We start from the raw sequence: 8,933 nt of genomic DNA, 5'->3' as shown, positions 1-8,933 counted from the left end.
GAGCCACAGCACGATTTCCGGCTTTCTAGTGGTTTATTGGAGATAAGCGTCTCACAGACTCTCCTACCCAGGATGGCTTTGATCTCAGCCTATTGAGTACCTAAGATTACAGGCGTGATCAACTTACACTCGGCTTTTTAAAATTTATTTGTATAAAATAGTCCCCAAGGATTTACTTCAAATTGATAATGGGAGAGTTTTTCTTCCTGTTCCAAACTTTATATTTATTTCAGGAAAAGCACTAGAAATACATGTTGTTTACTTGAGCAACATAAAAGATGGAAACATATTTCTAAAGAGAATGGATTTATTGATTAAAACATAGAAAAGAGTTAAATTATCAGGTTTCAAGCTTGGTACTACATAAGTTTCATGAGAATGTAGCTCATGATGAGAATCAGAGATAAATTCATATTAATATTACAGAGATTTACATCACAATATGAGCAATATAGGTATATTAAGGAATTGGTCATTCAAAGCCCTAGATACCTAATGGATGAAGAATGGAATTCAAACAAGTAGAGGTAAGCAATTTAACATGCAGCTATTATGACTGTATAATACAAATATGAAAGAAATGGAGCTTTTTCCTTTCTGAGGAAGAAAGTTTAGCAAGTAAGTTCAATGTAAGGCATCAGTTGAAATGAATCTAAAGTCTTTTACTCCAAGATATCCAGAGTACTCTACTCATCTTCTGAAAAGTAAATAAGTAATTATATTAATTTCCTTTGCTTAATATTAATTTACTTGTAGCAAATAGGTTAAAATGTCTGTTCTCTTTCTTTCAATGTAGTAACGTACATTTCATATTCTTTCTCTCTTCATACAAGCCTGACATCACTATTTCAAAGTAACACAAACAGAAAAACAAAAATCACCTGGCACAATAATCACAAATCCTAAATTATGTGAAAAAACCTATAATATAAAAATTAAGGGGCTGGGAAGGTGGCTCAGTGGTAGAGTGCTTATCTTGCATTCCTGAGGCCCTGAGTTTGAATACTCAGCACCACATAAGCAAAAAGAAAAAAGCCAGAAGTGGCAATGTGGCTCAAGTTATAGAGCACTAGCCTTGAGCTGAAGAGCTGCTGGACAGTGCCCAGGCCTAGAGTTCAGGCCCCATGACTGGAACCCCCCCCCCAAAAAAATGAAACCTGGTGGTTCCGCGAAGATGGATGAAAAGCTGGAGGCTAAACAAGCTCTCACATAGAAAGCAGTTTTAGTGTTCCCGTGAACAGTCCTAGGCCAAAGAATTACACTAAGTGTGCCACCATAGTACAGAGAGTTTGGCTAGAGAGGGAAAATGCAGGCAAGGAGACAGATCTGAGCACTTGCCAGCAGTCAGGGGTGAAGCAGCAGTGGTGGCAACCATACTCGTCATACCTACAATACAGAAAGTCCCGGACAAAGGTGCCAGATAGAGCGAGCAAGTGCATTCTACACAATATCAGCAAGAACTGACAAGGAGCAGATATCTTCATCCTGCAGATAGCAGACCAGAGATTACCCAGGAACCAAGACTCGGGGTGTGAGTAGAACCCTGACATCCTTACTCCTTCTCAGGGAGCAGAAGAGGGAAGGCCACTCCTCCAACGCCACAACTTAAGATTTCCATCATTTTGTGTGTGTGAGAATACCATACAGAGGAGTTACAATTACATGGGCAAGATAATGAGTACATTTCTTATCAAGCATTGTTGTCTCCTTTTGTTTCCCCTTACCATCCCTTCCCATACTCTCCCCCCCCAATGTTCCCCTTAACACCTACCGAAGTTGTTAAGTTCGTTTTTTGACATAACAACTTGTACATCTCATTGTTGCAATGGGTCCACCTGCATGCATAGCTAAACAATTTGTTTTTACCCTTCCCCTCCACAAATTATACCAACATCAAATACAGTGAAAGCATAGGTTATAGTATGGGGGACTGACATACAAAACAACAAAGAAATCATCTTATAAATATGTTAGAAACATTTGCATGAAAGAAAAAAAACATTTGAATAGTTATCTTGGGGTTCATTTCTGTAACATCAACTTATCTGAACTTTTCTGCTTGACTCAGACATATACTAGATATTGCAAATAAGGGAAACCATGGGACCTATGTTTCTTTGGGCCTGGCTTACTTCACATAATATAATTTTTTCCATATCTTTCCATTTCCTAACAAATGGGGTAATATCATTCATTCTGATGGAGGCATAGAATTCCATTATGGATATATAACACATTTTCTAGATCCATTCATCTACTGAGGTGCATCTAGGTTGGTTTCATACCTTAGCTGTGGTAAATAATGCTGCAATAAACACAGTCATGCTGGTAGCTTTATTGTGGTCTTGTTTGTGATCATTTGGGTAAATGCCCAAAAGAGGGATTGCTGGATCATAGGGGAGCTCTATGTGGAGTCTTCTGAGGAACCTCAATACTACTTTCCAAAGTGGTTGACCAAGTTTACACTCCCACCCACAATGGAGTATGGTTCCCTTCTGTCCACATCCCCTTCAGCATCTGTTGTTATTAGAGTTCTTGATTATAGCCATTCTAACTGGGGTGAGGTGGTATCTCAATGTTGTTTTGATTTGCATTTCTTTTTTGGCTAGAGAGGTTGAATATTTCTTCATGTGTCTACTGGCCATCCTTCTTTCTTCTTCAGAGAAGTTTCTCTTTAAGTCTTTTCTGTATGCCAAAAATGAGAGAAATGTTGCTGAAATCAGGAAAACAATTACATTCAGAATAGCAACAAAAAATAAAATACCAAGGAATTAACTTAACCAAAGAAGTGAAGGACCTCTATGATGAAAACTTTAAAAACCTGAAAAAGGCATTCAAAACAGAACTTAGGAAGTGGCAAAAACTCCCATGCTTGTTCCTGGATTGGAAAAATCAACATTGTGAAAATGGCAATACTTCCCAAGGCTATCTACAAATTCAGTGCAATACCTGTCAATATTCCAACCTCATTCTTCAAGGAAATAGAAGAAGCGATCCAAAAATTCATATGTTACAATAAAAGACCCTGAATAGCAAAAACAATCCTTAACAGAAAGAACAGTGCTGGAGGAATATCAATACCAAATATCAAACTCGAACAATGGAATAGAATTGAAAACCTAAAAATGAACCTAAAGACCTATAGCTATCTAATCTTCAATAAGGGAGCTAAAAAAAAAATAGAATAGAAGAAAGACAGCCTCATCAGTAAATTGTGCTTGCAAAATTGGTTAACTACTTTTAGAAAACTAAAGCTAGATCCTTATATATCACCCTGCACCAGAATCAACTCCAAATGGATCAATGTCAAAGCAGATACTCTGAAAACATTACAGAATGGAATTGGAGAAACCCTAGGTCTCCTTGGCACAGGCTGAAATTTTCTTAATAGAGACCCAGAAACACAACAAATCAAAGAAAGGTTGGACAAATGGGATTGTTTCATATGTAAAACATACCTGGAACTTAAAAAACTAAACCCCCCAAAAACAAATCTTCAAAGAAACAAGATCTCCATCTTGATGGAAATCTAGCTAGCTGTCTGGCTGAGCAGCTAGCTTCAACTCAGGCCTTGGAAGAAAACAAAAGAGTCATTTAGCAAATCACAGGAACCTGACCTGACCTGCCATAATCAGCTCCACCTAGGGGAAAGTAACCAAGCCCAGGCAGTAGAAGCTCCTCCCCCTCAGGAGTCGCTTTCTTCACTGTGTAAACAGAGCCAGAGGCTGCCCCTCCCTACAGCATATTAGACAATTAAAGGAAATTCAGTAAACATAAACCCTGACAATGGCTCCAGGCTGGACTCTGTGAGTGTCTCAGAAGCTAGGCCCCCAAGGAAAACCTATAGATTGCTGAAAGGCCTCAACTCTACCCAGAACCAAGCCTAATCACAGCATCTCCCAACTAGAGGAGAGAGCCATCTTCCTGTTTTGTGATACTCAAAGCAGATCTCCCTCCCACTGAACTAGCCTGGGAGGAGGATTACAAAATCCTGGGTAAAGCAGAGCATTTTTCTGCCTGCTCAGACAAACTGACTTAAGAAACCAATCAAAGCACGTGAAAACCAAACACCATAGCAGACCAGAGACTCAACCAAGAGAGTTGATACAGACAAAAGTGAGAAACAGGATCTTCCCCTCCACCTCCCCCGATAAAAAAACAAATCAAAGAACTATTTTTTACCTATTTTTTATTTTTAATTTTTTAAAAATTGTTTTCTATTAATCTTTTATTTTTCCTCTTAAAATTTTTATTTAGGTGTATATGTATGTGTGCTGTTTTTGTCTCTACTGACCTTTCAGTTCTTTTTTTTCTTTCTCATTTTCTTCATTTTTCTTCTCTTTTGTCCTTTTGTGCGCGACTTAATTGCTGTTCTGCTCATCCTCAGATATATCCGTCCTCAATTATTACACCTTATCTACCATACTGTACACACTTAATACAGAAATTTATTACTCAATTCAAATACTCTCAGGCTTAAATTCCTTAGTAGCAGTATTATATCTTTATGCCTATATAATTTTTTAAGAATGAGATGTACAAGTCATTATGTGGAAAAAGGAACTTTAGAATTTTGGTGGGTGGAAGGTTTGGGTGGGGGGGTGGGAGGAGGATGGGAAGGGATGGGAATGGGAAACAAAGGAGGAGGCTACAATGCTTGATAAGAAATGTACTCATTATCTTGCCCATGTAATTGTAACCCCTCTGTACAGTATTTTCACAATAAAAAAAATAAAAAAAAGAATTTTTATTTTTTAGTTTTTCAAGTGTCCTTTTAATCCCACTCCTCCTCTCATCCTATCCTCATTCTCTCAATTTCACCTTTAAAATTAGATAATCTTCAAGTTTCAATTTTTAAATTAATTTTTTGTTTTTCCATTTTTTCTCGTCTCTTTTTTTTCTCTCTCCTATCATTCGGTCCAGCATATTTCACTCTTTGAGATTTGGACTTGGTTAATTTCACTCTCTTTGGCATTTCCCGATCGATTTAATCCTAATTTTCACCATATTTCTCCCTAAACATAATAATTTCTGGTTTGCCAAATTTTCCTTGCTGCTCTTAGCCCATTAATCCATAGTTGTTTGATGTTGAACAGATTTTATCTGTTAAACTAGATTGTATCTGCAGCCTTTTCCCTGTGCAACTATAGGACTCTGGTTGATGCTTGCCTTAAAATAGTTTTCTAGCACAAAGTTGGTGTTACTTTCATACCAAATGGGCAGAAAAATCCGGAAAAATGGCAAATCCAGGTATCTCCACTCCCACTCATGGTAATCAGGTGACAGAACAAATAATGAATAATCCAGAGGAGAGTTCCCAAAAAGCTGTACAAACAATACTGGTAAAAATGGTGAATGTAAAGATCAAAAACCTTCAAAGACTGAGTGTGAGCCTAATAGGGAGAGAGAGGATGCAAACCAAAGATCAAAACAGCAATCTCTTAAGTGTGAGGAAGCTACTCAATGAGTGATTCAGGAATTGCATGAGCAGGTTGAGAACACTCAAAGAGAAATAAATGAATTGTGTAAGCAGGCTGAGAACAGTCAAAGTGATAGATAAGGATTGCGTGAGCAGGCTGAGAACAGTCAAAAAGAACTATAGGAATTGCTTGAACATGAGGAAGCTAATCAAAGAGTAATACAGGAATTGCGAGAGCGGGATGAGAATAGACAAAGATCGATAGAGGAATTCATGTAATACATAAGCAGACAACTGAAAAAATTCAGGGAGACCACAAAAAGAATGATTAATGGAACCACACAGAAGGAATAAAAGTCCAAGGAAACCATAAACAATCAACTAAGTGATTTGAGAATAAACACGGAACACCAAAGTAAAGAAGTAAAAAAATTATACAAGATCTAAAAAAAGCTCCAACAAAGAATTGGAAGCCATCAAAACTAAAGCCATTTCCTCTTAACTCTGGAACAAAACAAGGATGTCTACTCTCTCCACTTCTCTTCAATGAAGTATTAGAATGTCTAGCTACAACAATAAGACAAGATGCAAACATAAAGAGTATCCAAATAGAGAAAGAAGAAGTAAAACTCTCCCTCTTTGCAGATGACATGATCTTGTATTTAAAAAATCCCATAGACTCCACTCCCAAATTACTCAAGCTGATTCAAAATTTGGCAAAGTAGCAGAGTGTAAAATTGACCTCCAAAAATCAATGGCTTTTCTGTATGCCAACAATGAGAAAAGTGGGGCTGAAATTAGGAAAGCACCTCCATTTGTAATAGCCCCACAAAAAATAAAATACCTAGTAATTAACTTAACTAAAGAAGTGAAGGACCTCTATGATGAAAACTTTAAAAGCTTGAAAAAGGATATCAAACCTGAACTAAGAAAATGGCAAAAACTCCTATGCTCCTGGATTAGAAAGATCAACATAGTGAAAATGGAAATACTTCCCAAGGCTATCTACAAATTCAATGCGATACCTATCAAAATTCCAAACTCATTCTTCAAGGAAATAGTAGAGACAATCCAAAAATTCATATGGAACAGTAAAAGACCCCGAATAGCAAAAATGCTCCTCAACGGAAAGAACACTGCTGGAGGAATATCAATACCAAATTTCAAACTCTACTATAAAGCCATAGAAACCAAAATAGCTTGGTACTGGCACAAGAACAGACCTCGGGACCAATGGAATAGAATTGAAAACCCAGAAATGAACCTACAGACATATAGCCATCTAATCTTCGATAAGGGAGCTCAAAAAATAGAATGGAAGAAAGACAGCCTGTTCAGTAAATGGTTCTGGCAAAATTGGTTAATTACTTGTAGAAAACTAAAGCTAGATCCTTATATATCACCCTGCACCAAAATCAACTCCAAAATGGATCAAAGACCCCAGAGTCAAAGCAGACACTCTGAGAACATTACAGGATGGAATAGGAGAAACCCTAGGTCTTGTTGGCACAGGCTGAAATTTTCTTAATAAAGACACGGAAACACGACAAATCAAAGAAAGGTTGGACAAATGGGATTGCTTGAAGTTGCAGAGTTTCTGCATGGCAAATGACATAGCTAGAAGATCAATAGAAAGCCCACGTAGAAAATCTTCACTAGCCATAAAACAGACTAGGGTCTCATATCTAAAATGTACTTGGAACTCATAATATTAAATTCCCCAACAGGAAATCCTCAAAGAAACAACTCCCCAATAAATAAGAGGTCTAAAGACTTAAAGAGTTCTTGTTTATAGCTATTCTAACTGGGGTGAGGTGGTATCTCAATGTTGTTTTGTTTTCCATTTCTTTTACAGCTAGGGAGGTTGAGCATTTCTTCATGTGTCTATTGGTCATCCTTCTTTCTTCTTCAGAGAAGTTTCTCTTCAAGTCTTTAGCCCACTTATTTACTGGGCAGTTGTTTCTTTGATGATTTGTTGTTGGGGGATTTAATTTTTTTAGTTGCATGTATATTTTATATATGAGACCCTTGTCCATTGTATGGCTAGTGAAGATCTTCTCCCTATCTGTGGGCTATCTATTGATCTTGCTAGCTATGTCCTTTGCTATGCAGAAGCTCTGCAACTTCATGCAATCCCATTTGTCCAACCTTTCTTTGATTTGTTGTTTCCGGGACTCAATTAAGAAAATTTCGGATGTGGTTCCGGGAAGATGGCGGAGGAGAAGCTGGAATCTGAACAAGCATTCGCATAGAAAGCAGTTTTAGAGTTCCAGTGAACAGTCCTAAGCCAGAGAATCACACCAAGTGTGCCATCACAGGACAGAGAGTTAGTCAAGAGAGGGGAAGCCAAGGAGACACATCTGAGCGCCTGCAGGGTCGCGGCGGTGACCACCACCGCAGGGTCATACCTGAGACACAGAGAGTCCGGGACGAAGGAGCCAGACGCAGCGGACGAGCAGATTCTACTCAACACCAACAAGACCGACAAGGAGCGGACATCTTCATCCTGCAGTTTGCAGACCAGAGACGACCCAGGATCCAAGACTCGGCGTGAGTACAAGCCGGACGTCCTCACTCCTTCTCAGGGAGCAGAGGAGGGAAGGCCACCCCTCTCCCCACAGCACCGGTGATCTCCATCTTGGATACCGACAAAGCTCGGAGGAGCTGCTAGCTCCATCTCAGGCCTTGGAACAAAACGAGTCATTTAGCAGGTCACAAGAACTTAACGGTGAAGTGACCTGCCAGACTCGGCTCCATCCAGGGAAAAGTCACCCAGCTCAGGCGCCAGCCATTGGAGTGGCTTGCCTCACTGGGTAACCAGAGCCAGAGGCTGCCCCTCCCTCTAGCAGCCACCACACTCAATTGAAAAACAGAAACCCTGAGAATGGCTCCAGGCTGGGCGCTGTGAGCTTTATCACAAAATAGCCCCAGGGAAAAGCTATTGTTTATTGAAAGGCCTCACCTCTACCCAGAACCTAGCCTCATCACCGCATCCCCCTCTTTTGCGATTCTCAAAGCAGATCACCCTCCCAGAAAACTAACCTGGGAGGGGGATCTCAAAATCTTCGGTAAAGCAGAGCATTTTTCTGCCTCTTCCAACAAACCTACTTAAGAAACCAATCAAGCCACAGGACCTCAAGCTGACCAGAGACTCCAACAAGAGACTGGTTACAGACAAAAGGGAGATACAGGATTCTTCCCACCCCTCCTCCCCCAAAAAAATCAAAAGACTTTTTTTTCTTTTTTTTTCTTCTTCTTCTTTTCTTTTTTTGTTTTTTTTTGTTTTTTGTTACCTTATATATATATATATATATATATATATATATATATATATATATATATATATACATACATTTTTTTCTCTTCTAAAACATTTATTAATCTTTAATTTTTGCCTCTTCTGAAAAAATAATTGTTTTCCAGTAACGTTTTTTTTTCTCCTCTTATAATTTTTATTTTAGGAATATGTGAATGAGCGTTTTCCTTTCTTTTCTTGTCTTCTTTCTTTCTTAAT

At 38.6% G+C, this 8,933-nt stretch overlaps 1 long non-coding RNA gene across 1 annotated transcript in view; it reads right to left on the bottom strand.

Moving 5' to 3' along the window:
- Nucleotides 1-2,496: 2,496 nt before the first annotated feature.
- LOC138829430 (uncharacterized) overlaps nucleotides 2,497-8,933 on the bottom strand; it is a 32,389-nt gene continuing 25,952 nt past the window's right edge. The window contains exon 3 of the long non-coding RNA XR_011372602.1: nucleotides 2,497-2,685. This is a non-coding gene — a long non-coding RNA (uncharacterized lncRNA). The remainder of the gene's footprint in view (nucleotides 2,686-8,933) is intronic.

The sequence above is a fragment of the Dipodomys merriami genome, unplaced genomic scaffold (genome assembly GCF_024711535.1).
Source record: "Dipodomys merriami isolate MVZ:Mamm:240054 unplaced genomic scaffold, mDipMer1.0.p SCAF_1713, whole genome shotgun sequence".
Classification (NCBI taxonomy): Eukaryota; Metazoa; Chordata; class Mammalia; order Rodentia; family Heteromyidae; genus Dipodomys; species Dipodomys merriami.
The sequence above is the reverse complement of the archived record's forward strand: the minus strand, read 5'-3'. Positions and strand labels throughout refer to the sequence as shown.